Source organism: Protopterus annectens, chromosome 1.part1 (genome assembly GCF_019279795.1).
Source record: "Protopterus annectens isolate FY-2018-M chromosome 1.part1, PAN1.0, whole genome shotgun sequence".
Classification (NCBI taxonomy): domain Eukaryota; kingdom Metazoa; phylum Chordata; order Ceratodontiformes; family Protopteridae; genus Protopterus; species Protopterus annectens.
This window is the reverse complement of record NC_056726.1, coordinates 374,245,558-374,267,985: the sequence shown is the minus strand read 5'-3', so window position 1 is coordinate 374,267,985 and position 22,428 is coordinate 374,245,558.

The following is a 22,428-nucleotide window of genomic DNA, read 5'->3' as shown; positions in this document are numbered from 1 at the left end:
CAATCATGATTATATTTCTTATATGAATGTCATGTTACTAGGAGATGCTTATGAAGAGGTTAGTAGAAATGAAATAAACATAGCATATAAAAAAATTGATTTGTTACTTAATGACATGTTATATCAAGGTGAACTTGATGAATTTGATTGGCATTTTTTACATAATGAATACCCTGTCATTAGTGGGATCTTTGGAATCCCAAAAATACATAAAGGGTTGGATAATCTACAATTCAGACCCATTGTAGATAGTAAACGAAGCAAAACTCATTTTATTAGTCAATATTTGGATTACCATCTCAAAATGGGGATAGGAACCTTCCCTTATATTCTTAAGGATTCTTGGGACTTTTTGGATAAAATTAGCACAATAGAGTTCAACTTAGGGGATACATTTGTCACTATGGACGTATGCAATCTTTTTACGGTAATACCCCACGACACGGGTCTTGAATGGTTGGAAGAGCAGCTGTTTTATACTAATTTATATGACCAAAATAAAACTAATGTGTTAACAAAATTAATGGAAACTGTACTGAAAAATAATTATCTGTATTGTGAAGGTGCTTACTATCGACAAGTGAGTGGGGTGGCCATGGGGGCAGCATGTGCCCCCATGTTTGCAAACTTCATAATGACCTATTGGGAGTTAAATTATTTGTTTAATACTCAGTTTTACGCACATATTAAATTCTATGTGCGATTTTTGGATGATTTATTTATCATATGGAATGGACAACAATCAGAGTTGAATGCATTTTTGGAATATATAAACAATAGTGTATGGTTTCTTCAGTTTACACATGAAACAAGTAAAGAAAGTATCACTTATTTGGATATAAAGTTAACACATGATAAAGTTAACAACGTAGTAAAATCTAATATATATAGAAAATCCACCTTTTCTAATTCTTACTTGCATTTTGATAGCTGGCACCTTGACCATCAGAAAAAGGCAGTTGTAAAGGGACAGATGGTCAGGGCTGCCAGAATGGTCAGTGATGAGGTGGATTTTGTTAACGAAATACAATTCATTTTGTCTTTATTTGTTAATAGGGGCTATCCTGAAAAATTATGTACTAGTATTTCAGATGAAGTGAAAAACAAAAGACAAAATGGATTTTACAAAGCCATTTTGAATGGCAATCATAGTATTGTTATGGGTGGAAGTAACATTAACATTAATAGACGTTACAATTCCAATACAATACCTTTTTACATTACTACATTTAATGATATATCACATGTTATCAAAACTATTATTAAGAAGAATTGGAATTTAATAAGCTTGGATAACACCTTGGGTACTTTTTTCCAAGGGAACATTACATATATTTATAGAAAAGACACGTCATTTAAGGAAATGTTTGAAAACGTAAGTACATGTGGAACTAGTAAATCCAATAAACAGATTGGGAATTACAAATGTGGCAGGTGTTCCACTTGTGTACATATTGTTAACACTGGTACAAGTGTCACAGTTAACAAACACATTATCAAGATTCATGAACACATTAATTGTTATCACGATTAATGTTATATACATCGCAATTTGTCAACACTGTAATGCTCTTTATGTTGGTAAAACCAGTAGACACTTGAGGGATCGAATAAGGGAACACCTGTTGGATATTAAAAATGTCAAGCTTACTAATGCATTAGCTAGACACATAGTACAATACAAAAATCACCAATTCAAGTTTTTTGGTGTGTCCCACTTAATGAATGATCCACAGGGTAAAATTAATAAATACAATCTGGATATATTAGAATTAAGGATGCAGATTTTATTAAATGCTCACCAATATCCAGGGTTGAATGAATTTGTTAGTATAAAACCTATTTTAAGACTTAATAACATAAAAGGGAAGTAGCATCATACATAATGTTATTTAATGTTTTTTATATATATATTTAGATGAAACTTAGGTTTATACAATAACATATATATCTATTCTTAATTTAACATTTTTATCAATTCGGTATAATTATATGAGATACAATATTCATTATTATTGTTCAAAAATTTTCATTTTTCATTTTTTACACACACGTTATATTTACATGTGATGTATAGTATACAATGAAGTTTTATTGTTGGAGTATTTTAATCAATGCATATATATATATATTTTCATATATATTTACATAGTTCATTTGTTTAATTTATTTACACACTTTCATTAACTAAGCTTCATATATGGATTTATGGTAGTGAAGTGATTATGTGTACATTTATAAAACATTTCATTATTATATAGTTTCATATACATTATTATCTTATTGTTATGGATGGATGGCTGAGTTAATTAATAATTTATTTAAATTATTTTACAAGACATATTATATATAGAACATGTATTTATTTTTAGGATATATATATTTTTTTATTTTATATATTTTATATATATTGTTAATATGAGCACATATATATATATATATATATATATATATATATATATTTTTATATTTAGATTAGATAAGATTAGATTTAAATATACAATTTTAAGCATTCATTGATTAATTGAATAATTGTGTTGGGTATATTTAAGCGGCTTGATCTGTGTTGTAACTTGTTTTCTGAGGAAGTCCGTGGAGACCTGATCTAAACCTAGGTCGACGCAAGTTATGTATTGTCTGTTTTCCTTGATGAAATAAACTACAAGTTAGCAGCGTTCATTGACCTTGGATTTATTCGTGGTTCGTCACGATATTAATCTTGATATCATTCGTGGGCATTTATAGTCTTCAGCAACCTTCACCACGACTGTGTGCCTTTCCTTTTGGTTCGTTATTATTAAATATATTTACACTTTTCATTGTGGCTGGTCATTTAGAGAATATTTTAAACTTTGAGAGTACTTATATTTATTTGGTGACACTGTGGCCACTCCTGGAAGCCATGCAGCATTGGTGAAGTACTACAATTTATATTAGTATAATTGGGTAACCTTGTAAGATCCTTAGAGTATCTGGCTTTGGAATGTTCTGGTGGTGGTGTACTACGTTATAGTCTAAGTATAGCTGGTAAATCTGTGTCAGCCTTTCCTGTGTGTGTGTGTGTGTGTGTGTGTGTGTGTGTGTGTGTGTGTGTGTGTGTGTGTGTGTGTGTGTGTGTGAAAATCAAATCTCAAAAAGTGGGTATGTGTGAAAATCAAATCTCAAAAGTGTGTGTGTGGGTCAGCTACTTGGAACAGGGACACAGAGCACTGTTTTCAAAGAGAGGGTGGTGACAGCTGTGTCAGTGGGGAGTCTTATTTGGGGCCTGAAGAGAGAGAGGGAAACCCAGCCCAAGACTGAGTATGTTCCCTGTGTGCTCTTAAGGGAAACTGTGCTTGGTGCAGAGAGCTGCATCTGGAAATAGTGTATGTATGTATTTTTTTTGTTCCAAGTAAACGTCCATCACTGGTGTCAATGGTGAGGATTGAGGCTCCTTGATTACTAGCTCAGACCAGGGACATCACAGGTACAATTTAAAGGAATTTATTTGTATCATCATTACGTGGACTTAATAGACAAGATCTCAATCCCGTAGCCTAGTGCTGCTGATTTTTTAAAGAAAATGCTTTCCAACTACACATGTGAGACTTGAAATAGTGATCATAAGATATTGAAAAACGGAGATTAATTCTATCCAAAGAACATGATTAAAGTGTGTTTGAAGAGGAGTTTTTTTATGCTGTAGCCAAAGAGTATCTTAATGATATTTGTCTAATCTCAGTAACGTGTAGGGTAAACTGGGAGTCCAACTTTTTCCTTTTGTGGACATTTTCCAAGCAGTTAGCAGATGACCCAGTTTGTCTTTTACTTATAGTTTAAGCTGTAGGTCCTACTTATAGGGATTATGCAGACCCATTGCATTCTTAATCTTTTGGGAATCTAATACCATGGTGGGAATGGACAGCATGTTTAAGTCAGGTTTTAATTAAAGTCTATGAAATTAGTATTGATTCAGTCTTTGATTTTAGCCAAAGGTGGTATTCCCAGCACCATAATGTGCCCAGAACTGACACCTTCTGCAATTCATATGGAGTTACATGTATTGGTAGCATATCACGAATGCTGGAAGCAGGACACGTGTACCCAAAATCTAAAGGTATTACTCATAACCATGGCAACGACAGGAGGGACAACGTAACTGGTAATCTTGATGAACTAGATGAGATCACTTCCCTTTTAGAATACGATGGTTTTAGGCAACATGAATATGGAAGCTCTGTAGACGAAGAGGGGCCCAGGAGGTCTAAAAGGATAAGGGGTCAAAATCTACCCAATGAAGAAATTGATTACGAGCACACGGGTGCACGTCCTAGGAGGAAGGAAGCCTGAAAATAAGAAAGTAAACCATCAAAAAAACAGCTGGAGGACGCGCAAGTAGCCAATGGCGTCCTACTCCATGAGGTTTTGGGTAAAGGAACTGTTATTAAAACATCAGGTAACAATTTCACATGTTTACGTACGAATGTTACACCTGGTTACGAGTCAAGTAGTAAAGTTATTCCTTTGGTTAGTCCTAATGAACTTGACTTTAATCGTAAGGACATTGGTATAGTAGTAACAGGTGGAGTTAAGGTCTCTGCTGAAATTAACAGTATATCTTTATTGATCCATATCTGACGAATATGGAGACAATGACTTTATGGTAATGATGGAAAATATGGACAATTGCGATCATTATACAAATAACGATACATTATGCGACGTAACGCTACACAGTTACGACGGCCAAGACCATGACTTTTGTGAAACGCACAACGGCGCTGTTGTGTGTGTAAACAGTTATTTGAACTTGAGCAATGACTCTTCAAAGATATTAGAGGGGAATCATTGTATTTTGGACAATTCCACTTTGGCAAAAGTATTTAACGTTGGTAATTCTGTAGAAAAGGATGGTGATTGTTACTTATTTGGTAAACCGACTATTGTAGTTAATGACAAAAAGGATTTTAAGTTATACAATTGCACTCATACTGTTTTCAACAGCGACTGTGTTAACTTATTTTCAAAGGGTTTTAGTTTTGTACCCTGCAGAAAAGGGAACTTGGTAAACACCATACTTGATCTAAAACTTTTTACGCGTAAATTAAATTTAAAATATTATTCCAAAACAACCCATGTGACATTAATATTAATATAGAACAGGGGAGATTATCTAAACCTAGTATATATAATCCACCGATGAATGATAAAGTGGCTATATTTGAAAAAGTCACCGAGAATGATATTAGGGATTTCTTTAATAAATATAATGCAAATTTAAATAAAAATATGACCAACAAAGAGCAATTAATACTTAAAAATATTATGTCCATTAAAAACATTAGGATAATGAAACCCGATAAGGGTAGTGGAGTGGTCATAGTGGACAATCATGATTATATTTCTTATATGAATGTCATGTTACTAGGAGATGCTTATGAAGAGGTTAGTAGAAATGAAATAAACATAGCATATAAAAAAATTGATTTGTTACTTAATGACATGTTATATCAAGGTGAACTTGATGAATTTGATTGGCATTTTTTACATAATGAATACCCTGTCATTAGTGGGATCTTTGGAATCCCAAAAATACATAAAGGGTTGGATAATCTACAATTCAGACCCATTGTAGATAGTAAACGAAGCAAAACTCATTTTATTAGTCAATATTTGGATTACCATCTCAAAATGGGGATAGGAACCTTCCCTTATATTCTTAAGGATTCTTGGGACTTTTTGGATAAAATTAGCACAATAGAGTTCAACTTAGGGGATACATTTGTCACTATGGACGTATGCAATCTTTTTACGGTAATACCCCACGACACGGGTCTTGAATGGTTGGAAGAGCAGCTGTTTTATACTAATTTATATGACCAAAATAAAACTAATGTGTTAACAAAATTAATGGAAACTGTACTGAAAAATAATTATCTGTATTGTGAAGGTGCTTACTATCGACAAGTGAGTGGGGTGGCCATGGGGGCAGCATGTGCCCCCATGTTTGCAAACTTCATAATGACCTATTGGGAGTTAAATTATTTGTTTAATACTCAGTTTTACGCACATATTAAATTCTATGTGCGATTTTTGGATGATTTATTTATCATATGGAATGGACAACAATCAGAGTTGAATGCATTTTTGGAATATATAAACAATAGTGTAGGGTTTCTTCAGTTTACACATGTAACAAGTAAAGAAAGTATTACTTATTTGGATATAAAGTTAACACATGACAAAGTTAACAACGTAGTAAAATCTAATATATATAGAAAATCCACCTTTTCTAATTCTTACTTGCACTTTGATAGCTGGCACCCTGACCATCAGAAAAAGGCAGTTGTAAAGGGACAGATGGTCAGGACTGCCAGAATGGTCAGTGATGAGGTGGATTTTGTTAACGAAATACAATTCATTTTGTCTTTATTTGTTAACAGGGGCTATCCTTTAAAATTATGTACTAGTATTTCAGATGAAGTGAAAAACAAAAGACAAAATGGATTTTATAAAGCCATCTTGAATGGCAATCATAGTATTGTTATGGGTGGAAGTAACATTAACATTAATAGAAGTTACAAGTCTAATACAATACCTTTTTACATTACTACATTTAATGATATATCACATGTTATCAAAACTATTATTAAGAAGAATTGGAATTTAATAAGCTTGGATAACACCTTGGGTACTTTTTTCCAAGGGAACATTACATATATTTATAGAAAAGACACGTCATTTAAGGAAATGTTTGAAAACGTAAGTACATGTGGAACTAGTAAATCCAATAAACAGATTGGGAATTACAAATGTGGCAGGTGTTCCACTTGTGTACATATTGTTAACACTGGTACAAGTGTCACAGTTAACAAACACATTATCAAGATTCATGAACACATTAATTGTTATACGATTAATGTTATATACATCGCAATTTGTCAACACTGCAATGCTTTTTATGTTGGTAAAACCAGTAGACACTTGAGGGATCGAATAAGGGAACACCTGTTGGATATTAAAAATGTCAAGCTTACTAATGCATTAGCTAGACACATAGTACAATACAAAAATCACCAATTCAAGTTTTTTGGTGTGTCCCACTTAATGAATGATCCACAGGGTAAAATTAATAAATACAATCTGGATATATTAGAATTAAGGATGCAGATTTTATTAAATGCTCACCAATATCCAGGGTTGAATGAATTTGTTAGTATAAAACCTATTTTAAGACTTAATAACATAAAAGGGAAGTAGCATCATATATAATGGTCTTTAATGTTTTTAGATGGAACTTAGGTTTACACAATAACATATATATTTATTCTTAATATAACATTTTTAATTAATTAGGTATAATTACATGAAATATAATATTTATTATTATTGTTCAAAATTTCATTTTTTTATTTTTTACACACACATGTCATGTGATGTATAGTATACAATGAAGTTTTATTGTTGGAGTATTTTAATCAATGCATATATATATATATTTTCATATATATTTACATAGTTCATTTGTTTAATTTATTTACACACTTTCATTAACTAAGCTTCATATATGGATTTATGGTAGTGAAGTGATTATGTGTACATTTATAAAACATTTCATTATTATATAGTTTCATATACATTATTATCTTATTGTTATGGATGGATGGCTGAGTTAATTAATAATTTATTTAAATTATTTTACCAGATATATTATATATAGAACATGTATTGATTTTTAGGGCATATATATATATATTTTTTATATTATATTTATATATATTGTTAATGTGAGCACATATATATATATATATATATATATATATATATATATATATTTTATATTTAGATTAGATAAGATTAGATTTAAATATACAATTTTAAGCATTCATTGATTAATTGAATAATTGTGTTGGGTATATTTAAGCGGCTTGATCTGTGTTGTAACTTGTTTTCTGAGGAAGTCCGTGGAGACGGACGAAACCTAGGTCGACGCAAGTTATGTATTGTCTGTTTTCCTTGATGAAATAAACTACAAGTTAGCAGCGTTCATTGACCTTGGATTTATTCGTGGTTCGTCACGATATTAATCTTGATATCATTCGTGGGCATTTATAGTCTTCAGCAACCTTCACCACGACTGTGTGCCTTTCCTTTTTGGTTCGTTATTATTAAATATATTTACACTTTTCATTGTGGCTGGTCATTTAGAGAATATTTTAAACTTTGAGAGTACTTATATTTATTTGGTGACACTGTGGCCACTCCTGGAAGCCATGCAGCATTGGTGAAGTACTACAATTTATATTAGTATAATTGGGTAACCTTGTAAGATCCTTAGAGTATCTGGCTTTGGAATGTTCTGGTGGTGGTGTACTACGTTATAGTCTAAGTATAGCTGGTAAATCTGTGTCAGCCTTTCCTGTGTGTGTGTGTGTGTGTGTGTGTGTGTGTGTGTGTGTGTGTGTGTGTGTGTGTGTGTGTGTGTGAAAATCAAATCTCAAAAAGTGGGTATGTGTGAAAATCAAATCTCAAAAAGTGTGTGTGTGGGTCAGCTACTTGGAACAGGGACACAGAGCACTGTTTTCAAAGAGAGGGTGGTGACAGCTGTGTCAGTGGGGAGTCTTATTTGGGGCCTGAAGAGAGAGAGGGAAACCCAGCCCAAGACTGAGTATGTTCCCTGTGTGCTCTTAAGGGAAACTGTGCTTGGTGCAGAGAGCTGCATCTGGAAATAGTGTATGTATGTATTTTTTTTGTTCCAAGTAAACGTCCATCACTGGTGTCAATGGTGAGGATTGAGGCTCCTTGATTACTAGCTCAGACCAGGGACATCACAGGTACAATTTAAAGGAATTTATTTGTATCATCATTACGTGGACTTAATAGACAAGATCTCAATCCCGTAGCCTAGTGCTGCTGATTTTTAAAGAAAATGCTTTCCAACTACACATGTGAGACTTGAAATAGTGATCATAAGATATTGAAAAACGGAGATTAATTCTATCCAAAGAACATGATTAAAGTGTGTTTGAAGAGGAGTTTTTTTATGCTGTAGCCAAAGAGTATCTTAATGATATTTGTCTAATCTCAGTAACGTGTAGGGTAAACTGGGAGTCCAACTTTTTCCTTTTGTGGACATTTTCCAAGCAGTTAGCAGATGACCCAGTTTGTCTTTTACTTATAGTTTAAGCTGTAGGTCCTACTTATAGGGATTATGCAGACCCATTGCATTCTTAATCTTTTGGGAATCTAATACCATGGTGGGAATGGACAGCATGTTTAAGTCAGGTTTTAATTAAAGTCTATGAAATTAGTATTGATTCAGTCTTTGATTTTAGCCAAAGGTGGTATTCCCAGCACCATAATGTGCCCAGAACCGACACCTTCTGCAATTCATATGGAGTTACATGTATTGGTAGCATATCTAAGTACAACTGTAGATTCTTTATTAGACCATTTGCTTCTACTACTATTGAAATTCTCTGGGTAGCTGTCTTCCACAATGCCTCATTTCTGCCTACAAATCCTGATATTGTATGACTTTGTGTCTGTCTGCATGTGAGGCACTGTAATCACTAGCTGTAGCAAGTTCACTGATCAATGCTACTTGTGTCTTCTTTTCATGGACCACTATATCTGTTTTTTTCACATCTAATTTTTTAACTGTTTGTAATGGGTGATCTCATGTGATGTATACTCATTTTCTATAGCACTTTCTGGTTAATATTTCCAGTGTTCCTCAGCTACTTCTATATTGCAATGTCTGCACAATTCCCAGTGCAACAGTCTTGCCACATTATTGTGTCTTTCAGTGTACAGGCCCTCTGGCATGAGCATATCACACTCAGCAACAAGTTGTGTGATTGTTTCTAATTCTTTTTTACAGAACCTACAATTGTCTGTTTTTCCCGCATGTTCAATGGACTTTGTAAACCAATGTGTATATGGTCCAATATCCTGGTCTACCATTATTAACCTTTCATCCTTTGGTTTGAACTCACCTCTCCTTAACCATTCCTGTGTCCAATGCTGATCAACATGAAGCTGTTCAAGAAGATCTCTTAACTAGCCATTATATTTATAGCTTTTCCAAATGTTTTCCTTCACATCTGATCCTTATATTCTTTCTTTTGTTTGTTTTTTTTTTTTTTTGGCACATTCAATTGCTGTGTGATTTTTGTCTTTTTCTGGTTTGATTTCCACACCCACTTGGCACTAGAATGCTTCTGCTAAACTAAACAGAGAGGACATCTTAGACTTTCTCTCCTCATGTTTTAAACTTTCAATATGTTTGGATCTGATGAGTTCTGCAGATATGTATACAGTCCCACAACTACAGGTCTATACATGTAATCTGTTTTGAGGAGGCCCATACCTCCTTAAGAGCATGGAATATATAATATTGACAGACACTGATTTTTGTATATCATTTGATAAGCGTGAAGCATTTTTATTGTTTTTTGGTCCAACTGATCCAATATCTTTTGGAGTCAGTCAGTCATACCAAAGCTTTAAGTTAGAACAGGAAGAGCAAATTGGTTTATAGCCTGGGCTTTATTCCTAGAGTCAAGACTGTTTTCAATATTAAGTTTACTCTTCTGAGGTACTCCTTACTGTGTTTTATTCACATTTGTTTTTGTTTTATTGCCCACCCTTCATCATGATTCAAGTATTTATACACTCCTTCCTGCTAACATTCCTTTATATCACATTCCTGTCCCAGACTGATATTTTCTTGGCACTGCAAATTTCCTGCTTTAAACGTTGCTTTTACATATTTATCAAGACCAAATGCCATTCTTACATAATCTGAGAAAGTTTTAACCATTTGCTTTCTACTCTTTATCTGATGAACTATACAATTTTATGTAATCAACAAAAAACATATGAAAAGTTTTTAAGCAAGGTTTTCTGGGAGTCAAATTGTAACCTTGACCTAAGCTGTTAAGTAAATAGTTTAATGGGTTAAGGACAAGACAAAACAAAAGTGGTGACAAAGAATCAACCTGGAATATCCCCCTTTGAATTTTTATCTTTGAGATAATAAGTTGCCCTTTGTCATGGCTTAATTTCAAAGTGGTTTACCAGTGTTGGTTCATGGTCACTGTAATGTAATTGATCAATACAGGAAGTATCAACATCTGTAAGTACTCCTTTATCCATGAATGTGGGATGCTGTCAAATGCTTTTTTGCAGACTATCCATACCATACTGAGATCATTTTTCTTTTACAATTCTCTATTATGGCTGTATTTAGCAATGAAAGATCCTTTGTTACATGACTTTTTTTTTGTTACCCTTTAGTTCTATTGCCGTGATTTGAGTTTTCTTCTAAATGACTATACATTCTGTCTGCATCAGTTCCAGTACATAGTTTGTACATAATTGGAAGGCAAGTTATTGTCTATAGTTTTCAGGATGGCTTACCAGTTGACTTTTAAGGAGAAGCATATTTTTTCCTGTTGTTAACCAGGTTAGTTAGATACTGCATCTGTGCCTGGGGTTTCCCATTTAGGAGCCTTTCTTAATTTTGTTTCAATTTCTCCACCCATTACTTCATCTCATTTCATACCCTGTACATTTGAACTTCTTACACTTTCTTTTAATTTTTTATCCATTCAGCATTTTTGTTGTATTCCACAGGGTCTACATAAAAATTTCTGAAAATGTGTCTATTTCTTCCTTTTTAGTGGTGTTTCTATCTCTTTTGCATTATTTCCCAGTTTTCTATAAAACTATTTGGGTTATCACCCCTACTTGAGCCTGGCCTAATCCCATTGTAGAAATATTTCTAAGTCTTAAGAATTTTACACTGAAATTTATAGGTCCAGGCACCAGTGTGCACACTAGGATTGGGTACTTTAAATCATGCGACTTGTGCACCCAGCTGACTTTTTTATTTTTTAAACTTACCTCTCTTCATGATATATTCTATACAAGATACAGTCTATAGGTCAGTGTTGTCTTGGTGAGATTTTGTGAAAATATGGTCCACCATGTAAAAGTACTCACCAAGACTTGAGGATGAATTCACTTCCAGGAACACTAATCTCCTTTTCCTGCTGATTTCATCATCGCTTCATTCTTCTGGAAGGCTCTTATTATCATGCAATAGATTTTTCTGATGAAATAATATTTAACCATATCTCCAGTGGGTTGACTGCATTATATTCTCATAATGCAGTCCTTGTTCTCATGCACACACACACACACACACACACACATATATATATATATATATATATATATATATATATATACACATAGATATAGATATATATGTATATAGACATATATCTTTATATATATAGATAAATGTATATAAAGAGAGAGAGAGAGAGAGAGAGACAGATATGTCTATATATATTATTTTTTTCCAAAGATAGAAAACACTTGGCGTCTAAGGAGCCCAAGAGGTGCTTAATATCTAGATTGTTCTCTGGTTGTCTTCTTACTTCAAAACTTCAAGATAACCTCGCTGGCCTTGTTCAAGAGAAATCTTGACCAATGGATGGGAGATCGCAGATATACCCCAGGGATTACCTCAGTGTCACTGCTCGACAGAGGCACAGCAAAATAATGGGTATAGTTCCCCATACTAAAGGGGTGGCGTAAGCCACAAAACTATGGGCTAGGCTTGTAAATGCCCTCGGGCAGATAGCCTAGTATGAACCTATGAACCTATGAACCTATGAACACAAAAGTTTTTATTTTAGTATCTGTTTTGAATACCAACTTTTTATTTTTGGCTTTGTCCACTTTAGAAATGCATTAATTAACTCCCCGCTTTCATTGCCAGATGCATACATGGGTGATCTAGGTGGCCACCTAGAGAGCTCTTCAGCTGGGGACTACCTTTCTGACTTTATTTATTTACTATTTGCCATTTCTTTACTGAGAATGATGATCTACATGGAAAATACTGATTTCATAAACACTGCTGTGTGATGGCAAGGATTCAAAAAATCTCCACAGATTGACTGGATTAGTTATCAGAGCTTTTTATTCCTTGCCATCATACAACAACTACTTTAAAGATCAGGAAAGTTAAACAGTCAACTAACAGTTGGATTATTACAGGCAGCCAGCTACAATGTGAGGTAAGGCAAGCAGATACATTTTTTCATATTTCTGTGCTGTTCTTCCTAATATTGCTAAACATTGCAGTCAGTCTGTAAGTCAGTAATAGCAGACATAGACACCGGGATTCATGAAGCTTGTACCAGGTGCAGGCATAGCGTCGGTGTTCTAACATCAAAGATGGCCACCAAGTGATTTGGGTATGAGCTGTTTCCACATGCACTACCTGCGTACGCTATGCCCGCACAACTCCTGAGCCTTGTATGCTAAGTACCCCATACACAGCAGCGTAGTATGCAAATGAAGGTATGTAGGGATTCAGGAAGTGATGTAGGCGTAGTGTAAGCATGCAGAAATGTAAACCGTAGAAAATGGTTTACATTTTTGCAAACATAGAATTGGAGACATGACAGCCAACCAAACACATGTATTATATTGTTAATATATGCCAATGGCTAGATATATAGCCATTGGCATAAAAACAATGTACAAAATATAAAATTAATATTTAATATATATAGTCGCACTATAGTGACGTGGGCGCACAGGGTAGCGGTGTGCAAAGGGGATCGCAAGGAATATATAAAAATATAGAATAAAACTGCAATGAAACACATATTACGATTTCCCCATAATAGTCAATGGCAGGCATGCTACACCATACTCATGGCGCAAGGGTTGCTAAGGGGCAGTGACAGTGTTATGCGCAGTAGCTAGGAATTGTCGTATTCTTTTACCAAAGAAAGAAGACGCGGGACAACTGTGTGCAGTTGGTACCAACTCCAAACTTTATTGACCGGCCAGCATACATACAGTACACAACCTTCCTGTCTCACGCCCTTGCGTCATGCACTTTCCCCCGCCCCCAAAGAGCACTAGCTAAGGCAAGACAACACAGTCCATTGAATACACCACATCTCCCTTTCCAAAAAGGCCCCCTTTCACTTAACGCAAACCCAGGTCTATTCAATTTCTCCCACTTCACTACGAACTTGGTACATTGACACCAAATGCTCACTTAGCCACATTCAGATTACTATAAACCCCAAATGACATTGTTATTTATACACTGATCTTCACAGATCCAAACGGTCCGGCTTGTTAATAACTCTTCCTGATCTGGTCCTCACAACATCACTGTGTGCCCGGGCTTCGGGAGGACCATTGCAAAATGGCAAGGCCTCATTGGTCTGACTTAGCACACTTTCTGGACACTCAGGGTTTGATTCACAGTCAGGCTCAGATAGGGGATCAGATGCACGGTTTCGCCAAGACAGTCCCTTGGGGCACATCCACCTTGAAGGACCTCGCGAGTAATGTTTTGCTCTACAGTACCTGGGGTCTTCATATCTGTCACCCACACCTGGTCACCGGGCAACACATCCCCAGCGGCCTCGCCCGATGCGTCTATGTAGTTTTCGCCATTATACACCTCTTCTCCCCTCTTTCCCCATGAGCCTTCTCCAGTCCGGCTGCACAGGGTCCAACTGCGAAGGATGAATCGGAAGAGGTCCGCAACTCGTCCCATAAGAAGTTCAGGGCTATAACCATTCTGCAGTGGCGTTGTCCTGTACGCCAAAAGAGCCATGTCTGGTCAGCACTTTTTAAACAGGTTCTTCACCGTCTGCACAGACGTTCTGCCTCCCGTTACTCTGCGGGAACCTGGGGCTGCTAGTGACATGCTCGAAGCCATAAGCGGTTGCAAAGGCCGCAAAGACTGCCCTGAAAACTGAGGTCCATTATCAGACACCAGTACCTCTGGGATACCATGGCGAAGAAAGATTTTAGGTGGGTGATGACCTCGTTGGATGTGCTATGTTTCAACAATGCGATCTCCAGAAACCTGGATAAGTAGTCCACAGCAAGGAGGTAAGTGTGACCTTTTAATTCAAATAAATCCAGCCCACTCTTTGCCATGGTCGGTCCGGACATTCTGTTGGGATGAGGGCTCAGGAGGATTCCTTCTCTCTGAGATGCACGTCCTGCATCTTAAAACCATCTCATTTATCTGCTGGCTAAGTCCCGGCCACCAGACGGTCTGACAGGCTCTAGCTTTGCACTTCACGATGCCTTGATGTCCCTCATGTAATTTCAACAACACCTCATTACGCATGGCAGAGGGATAACAAAGGCGAATCTTTAAAAGCAACCCATCTTTCACTGTTAGTGTGGACCGATCTGGCCAGTAGCTCTTCAGTAAGGGTTCCTGGTTCGCATACAGCGGCCACCCTGGCTGCACAAGTCCATGACCGCACACTCACTGTCCGCTTTCATCTGCTCCCGTAGTGTTTGGAGGAAAGATGGTTTCACCTGCATGTTTTCCACAATACTATTCACGTAAATATCCGTGTCCTCCATTAACTCCGTTTCCTCCGGGTTAGCTTGGTTTTAAGTGGAGAACGTGACAGGCATCTGCCACCCACAGTGATTTCCTGGAGCGCATGCACCGTGTATGAGAACTGCATCAATCTCATCCTAAAGCGTTGGATTCTGGGCGGTAGAAGATCCAGCGCTTGACCTCCCAGCAATGAAACCAGGGTTTATGATCAGTCTCTAGACAGAACGATTTGCCTAATAGGTAATCTCGGCGTCACATGCCCAGGTAGACGCTTAGGCCTCTTTCTCAACCTGTGTCGTTGCTCTGTGGGTGAGAGTGACCTTGATGCATATGCTACGGTCTCCAGCCGTCCTCCCATTGTTGCTGCAACACTCCCTAACCCAAAGGAAGAAGCATCCGGAAACCTTCAGATCCCTCTCCGGGTCATACACAGCCAAAACTGGAGGTGAGGTGATTGCCTCTTTTAAGTCCTTGAATGCCTTTTCCTGGTCCCCACCCCAGTACCAGCTGTTCCTTTTGATAATAAGTCTCAAAGCTCTGTCCCTCTCAGCCAAATGAGGGATGAACTTCCCCACCTGATTCACCATGCCCAGGAAACTCCTAAGTTCTCCTACTGTAGCAGGTGCCGCCATCTCCGTGATGGACGCGGTCCTCCTTGGGTCGGGCTTATACCAGCATTCGTAATGACATGGCCCAAGAAAGTCACTGTGCCTCGACAGGTCACATTTCCCTACATTCAACGTAATACCTGCTTCTTCCAGTCTCTTTAATACTGCGTGAAGCCGGGCATCGTGCCTCCTGGCAACGCCCCAGACCAACACATCGTCCATGTGACAAATCACACCCTCTAAGCCTTCAATGACCTCTGCCATCATGCTTGAAAGTGTTGGTGCAGAATTAATGCCAAAAGGAAGGCGATTGCAACGGAAACGCCCAAAGGGGTTATGAATGTGGTAAGCGGGCCGACTCCTCTGACAAAGGAATTTGCCAAAATCCCATATTTGCATCCAGTTTGCTAAACACCTTCAGCGAGCATCCCAAGACTCTGCTCAACCGAGGGCAGCGAACCTTTCCTGCATACGTATTCATTTAGCTTAGTGTAGTCTACACATAGTCTCAGTCTGTTACTGTCTTTCTTTGGGACTACCACCATGCCTGCACACCAATCAGTAGGTTCTTCCATTCTGGTAACGACACCCAGCGCCTCCATCCTCATTAACTCCTCTTTCACTTTCCCCATCAATGGCAGTGGTATCCTCCTGGGAGTCTTCAGAGAGTATGGCACCGCCTTTGGCTGAAGCTTTATGTGGTACTTTGCTGCTACCCCAACCCAGAGCATAAGTCCGGTATGAGGTCTTCAAAGACTCCATGGTGATAGCATCAACACGCTTCAGGAGGCCCAGCCCCAAAATAGCAGGAAGGCCTAAAAGCGGCATGTAGTCCTTTTACAACGTACACTTTCTCACATGTCTGTCTTTGTCCATAGCCAAGCTGAAGCCAAGGATCCTGTAACCTCCAGTGGCATCCCTCCCGGACCCAACAAGGGTTTCTCCGCTGCTGGAGTACAGGAGCATTCTTTCCACTGAACACGTTGTGCAGGTCTGACTTGGAGATAACAGTAACATCCGCCCGTGTCAAGCTTGAAAGTCATAGGTGTGCCCTGTATTTTCACCTCCACAATCCAGGAATGGTTCCCGGAGGAGACAGAACCAAGGAAGAACCCTGTTCTTCACGCTCACCCGCTCCTCGTCTTCCTCAATACTCTGCACCGCTTGAACTGTCGGCAGACCCGCTGGTAGTGGCCCTTCTTCCCACCAAGCGACATCTTGCAGCAATCGCCGGGCATAGGAGTCTATGGTGAAATGGCCCCCACACCTGTAACACTGCGAGTTCGGCGTCTTTACTCTTTGCATCTGGCTGAAAATCGGTGCCAAAGGCTTACCCCAACTTTCGAGGCCTCTGGCCTGCGGTGTCCAGTGGTGTCTGCACAGCATTCACGTTATACTGCAGGCGGTACTGTCACACAAGGCCGTTTGCTGCTTCTTGACCTCCTCCGACTGTCTGGCCATATTTACAGCTCTCTAAGTCCAACTCTTTCTCCATCTGCATCCGCCGGACAATCTGGTGTCTGCTAAGCCCACAACAATTCTATCCCTTATAAGCTCGTGCAGCGTCCCATAACTGCAATGTTGGCTAAAGCATGCAGGGCAGTAACAAAACCATCAACAGTCTCGTTCAGTTCTTGTTTCCGCATGTTAAATCGTGCACGTTCATAAACAATGTTCTTTTGACAATAAAAATCTTTCGAAACCCTCCTTCACTTTGGCATACTCCTGATGCTCTGCCTCGGTTAGCTTGAGGCCTCTCAAGACATCGGCCCATACAGTATATCAGGGTGTTCACCTGGTTCTCTGGGTTGGAAGATAGGTTACTGGCCTGCCGGAACCGTTCAAACCGGCGAATCCATCGTGTCCATTCGTGGGGTTTGGAGAAGTCAAAGGGCTCTGGCGGCTGAATACTGAATGTAGCATTGGGAGCACTTGCTGCCATGTTGATTCTAGCACGTGGCTGCCGACCATTCTCGTCGTCCGACATGTCCGCTCTCCACGTCACTTGGCCACTCGTATGGTCACATACTCATGGCGCAAGGGTTGCTAAGGGGCAGTGACAGTGTTATGCGCAGTAGCTAGGAATTGTCGTATTCTTTTACCAAAGAAAGAAGACGCGGGACAACTGTGTGCAGTTGGTACCAACTCCAAACTTTATTGACCGGCCAGCATACATACAGTACACAACCTTCCTGTCTCACGCCCTTGCGTCATGCACTTTCCCCCGCCCCCAAAGAGCACTAGCTAAGGCAAGACAACACAGTCCATTGAATACACCACAGGAATTAGTAGGCAATGCCATGCAAATGAGAGGAGTAATAGTGAATCTCAGATTCCCTGCTGGTGTAAGGATGCAACTCACAGCGTAGTGTTATAACACCGAGGTGTGCCCTTGAGTTAAAGATGACAGCAAGAGAGGGGTGTGTCGTCATTGCTGTAAGCACATTGGAGCATTGCTAAACCGGTCTGCTCCTAACTAGGCAAAGCTGCAGGACAGGGGTGTGTCAAATTGGCCATAGCTATGCTTAGCTGAGAGTACACAAGGTAACCAAGTATGTATGTGAGCGGAGATGTAAACGTGCGTAAATCCGGTAAATGGGTATGCGCTGCGCGCACTGCAGCTGAAACAGGAAGGATATAGGAAAGAAATAAGGAAATACTGCAGCAGTGAAATTGGAGTACACATGACTAAGTAACACCTAGGAGCCTAGAGTGGGCCACTGACAACAGCTAACAAGGCTTCAAGCAGCTACCTGTGGAACAGGGAAGGGGAGGGGCTGTACTGCAAAGAAAACAGCGAAGTGTCAAACCAGAACAAAGCCGATATGCAGTATATCAGCTAAAAGGGACATTTTGCCATGACTGGGTAGGGAAAGTACAAAACAAGAAAGACGGCAGGTGGATGCATGCCTGATAATGGTAGGGGATCCAGGTCTAAAAGTGAATTAAAGGGCAACAGATTAATCAAGGCAGGCAATAGATCTCCACAGTAAAGGCCCCACACCTGCAGTACTCATTGCAAAACCCATAATTAAGACGCTGCAGCTGGAATAGCTCATATGCACCCACATACATCAGCAGCATCCATAGCATAATACTATAAAGTGTGAAAGCACCTCACACACATTTGTGTAGTCCCATACACTCTGCACCAGTGGTGTATACAGATGGGGAACTTTTATTATGTACATGTTAGGGGCTACCATTATGTACATGTTAGGGGCTGCCATAGCTTTGATCCACCAGCATGTGTTGGAGACTGAAGGTGGTGTGGAGGATGATGCACATGACCACCACAGGCACCAGAGGAGGAGGAGAGTTTTCAGACCCAGGGTAACCTACCAGGGGCTACATGATCTGGAGACAGTAGAGCATTACAGGGTTGACAGGGACATCCTACAGCAACTTGTGGAGCTGTGCCAGACATGCCTCAGAGCCAGAACAAACAGAGGGGAACCCATCCCAGTGGATACGAATGTATGTGTAAGCATGAGAATACTAGCTACAGGCACCTTTCAAAGACCAACTGGGGATATCATGGGGATCTCACAGGCCTCAGCATCCAGGGTGCTACACCAGTTCTTGGATGCCATGTTACCACATGCCAATGAGCACATATACTTCCCCAAATGCAGGAGGAGCTGGACAGCAATATGCGTCTCTTCCACCATGTGGCAGAATACCCAGAGGTACTGGGTGCAATAGACTGCATGCACATACACATCAAGTCACCACCCGGTGAGCAGGGTAGGCACTACATAAACCACATCGGATACCCCTCCATCAACTGCCAGGTTGTGTGCAATGCCCAGGGCATTATCATGGATGTGTGTGCTGGCAGCCCTGGAAGCTATCACATCTCCCACATCTGGCATGCCTCACAGCTGTATTGGTTATTTGCCAGGGGGGACATCCCAAATGGCCAACTGGAGGGGGATGCTGCCTATGCACTAGAACCGTGGATGATGACTCCCATCAGAAATGCACACACACCTATGCAGGAATGCCATAATGAGGCAAACGCAAAAACCAGAATCATCATAGCGCATGTGTTTGGGATGCTGAAATCACGGTTTTGTTGCTTGGACATATCTGGTGGAGCCTTGCAGTACTCTGCAGACACATGTGCCCACATCTTCATAGTGTGTGCCATGCTACACAATATGGTCCTGCGGAAACAGCTGCAGCAGGGACAGAATGGTGAAGGCCCTCACAGCCCACCCACATTGCCAAGGGCCCCACAGGCACAGAGGTACTCAGACCATGAATACCCTGAACCAGCCCTAGTAGGCAGACGGAGGCATGCCCAGTATGCCCATGCCTTGGCAAAGAGGAAATGTATAGCACACACACTGACAGCGTAGGCACCTAGGGACTGCCACCTTTCTCCACCTGCACACACAGTAAAAATGGATGGCATACACACAAGACTACCTGTAAATTGTCATGTATAGGCAGTCTACTGTGTGCATCCAACATAGGCAACCCTCAACTATTGCACACACAACTGCCATTGGCACAAGGTAAGTCAACACCTGAACAGTAAATTAAGCTATCAGCATATGCAGATACTGTATGTATAGATTCATAGGTAAGTACTTGGCCAACTGCCAGAGGCCAGTCATAAGCCCAGCCAAAGTGTGTCAGCTTTTGCCACCCCATTGATTCATTAACTGTCCTTCTGTGGAGCAGAACCAATGGCTGGATCCCTGGGGTGTATCCACTGTTCCCCATCAACCCTTCAAGGTTTCTCTTGCAGAGTATTAGTGAGGGACTCTGTATAATGTAGTTAGGGATGTTGTTCCTAAGTATGAGGAGTGTCTGTGACAGGAAGCTGTCCCTCCAGCATCTTCCAGTTATTGTTGTGGCAAGGTTCAGCTCACTACAATGTGTGGCTTACTGTAACATGGATTTCCATAGGTGGAGCATATCCATCAAGCCTGAGTTCGACATGGCTGTGTTGGCCAGCGGAGATCATCTCTGGGTAAACGAGATGCCACTGAGTAAATCAGGAGTTTATTCAGTCTGGCTGCATAGGCCATATGTTGGAGGCCAGTATTCCCCTTGGCGAGGTACATTTGTGGACCCCCCAGCTGTTGGAAGTGTCTTCTGAGGTACATCCCACATGGGTTATTATACCCTATGATTGGACTGATGAGTGATGAGTAAAGGGGTACTATAACCCCAGTATGTCTAGATGGGAATCCTTTAGTAATCAGATGGCCTACATAGAAGGATGTCCTAACTACTGTGGAGATATGATTGTCAAAGGGGAGATCACTATCTATCTTAGTTCCCAGATACCTCATTACCTCATTTGTATTAAAGTGGCTGCCACTTATGTGTTAATATGTGGGTGCCAATTCCACAATGGAATGACCATGCAGTAAGTGGCACTTAGCTGGAGGCTGTGTCTTTGGCACCCTGTGACTTTCTCCGTGAGGCCCCTTGAGGGATGTCTGTGTTAGCTGGACTATCAATCATGGCTCCCAGTTTGCAGTCATTGCCAAAACATGGTCTACCGTAGTCTACCCATGTTTGCCTGTACTTCTGAGATGTCTATGCCAAACAGTAGGGCTGCCAGGACTGAGTCTTGTGGGACACTAGTCATGACTGGTCAAGAGTTGGACCTGGAGACAGCTAGTCGTATCATGTGGGTTCTGTGTGTAAGCCTGTTGGCAACCCAACCTGTGATGTATGGGTGAATGTACAGGCTGGTGTGTTTATCAATAATACCTGAGTGGGGCATGGTGTAAAAAGCCTTGGCGAGGTCCAGGTAGTATGTGTGAACCACCTCCCCCATCATCTAACATCTTGGTGACTGTATGTAAGACATCACACAAGTTCAGTAGGCATGAACTGCATTCAACCAAGTTGACCTGGGTTGGGTCACGTGCTCGGAGGTTACCAATGTCTTTGTTAATGAGTGCCATGAGGATGCAAACCATACCATTGTAGACCAGGCTAGTCAGGCTTATGGGGTGGTAGTTACCATGGTCAGTTGTGATTCCACCTTGATGGAGTGGAATAACCATTGCCACGCGCCATTGTATGGGCATGTAGCCTGTGGAGAGGCTGAGGTAGGAATGCTTAATTAGGTGGGGAGCAGGTTGTCTTGTACAGTTTGCAAGATGCAGTCTGAGTCAACATCTGCCTCCATTGACACTGTGTTCTGCTGTTAGAGAGGGCCCTTTCCACCTGCGTGTCTCTGATGTGTGGGATACTGTACCTTTCGGGTAGTGCTGTGGGCTCTTTAGGGGTGAAATATGCACCGAATGTGTCTGCAAGCGATATCAGTAGGGTCAGCATATTTTGTGCTATATTTCACCAGCACAGTGCAAATCTGTGTGTCACCATGTAGATTCTTAACATAGCCAAAGAAGGCTTTGTGGTTATATTTCGAATCCTTGCGTATTCTCCTGCTGA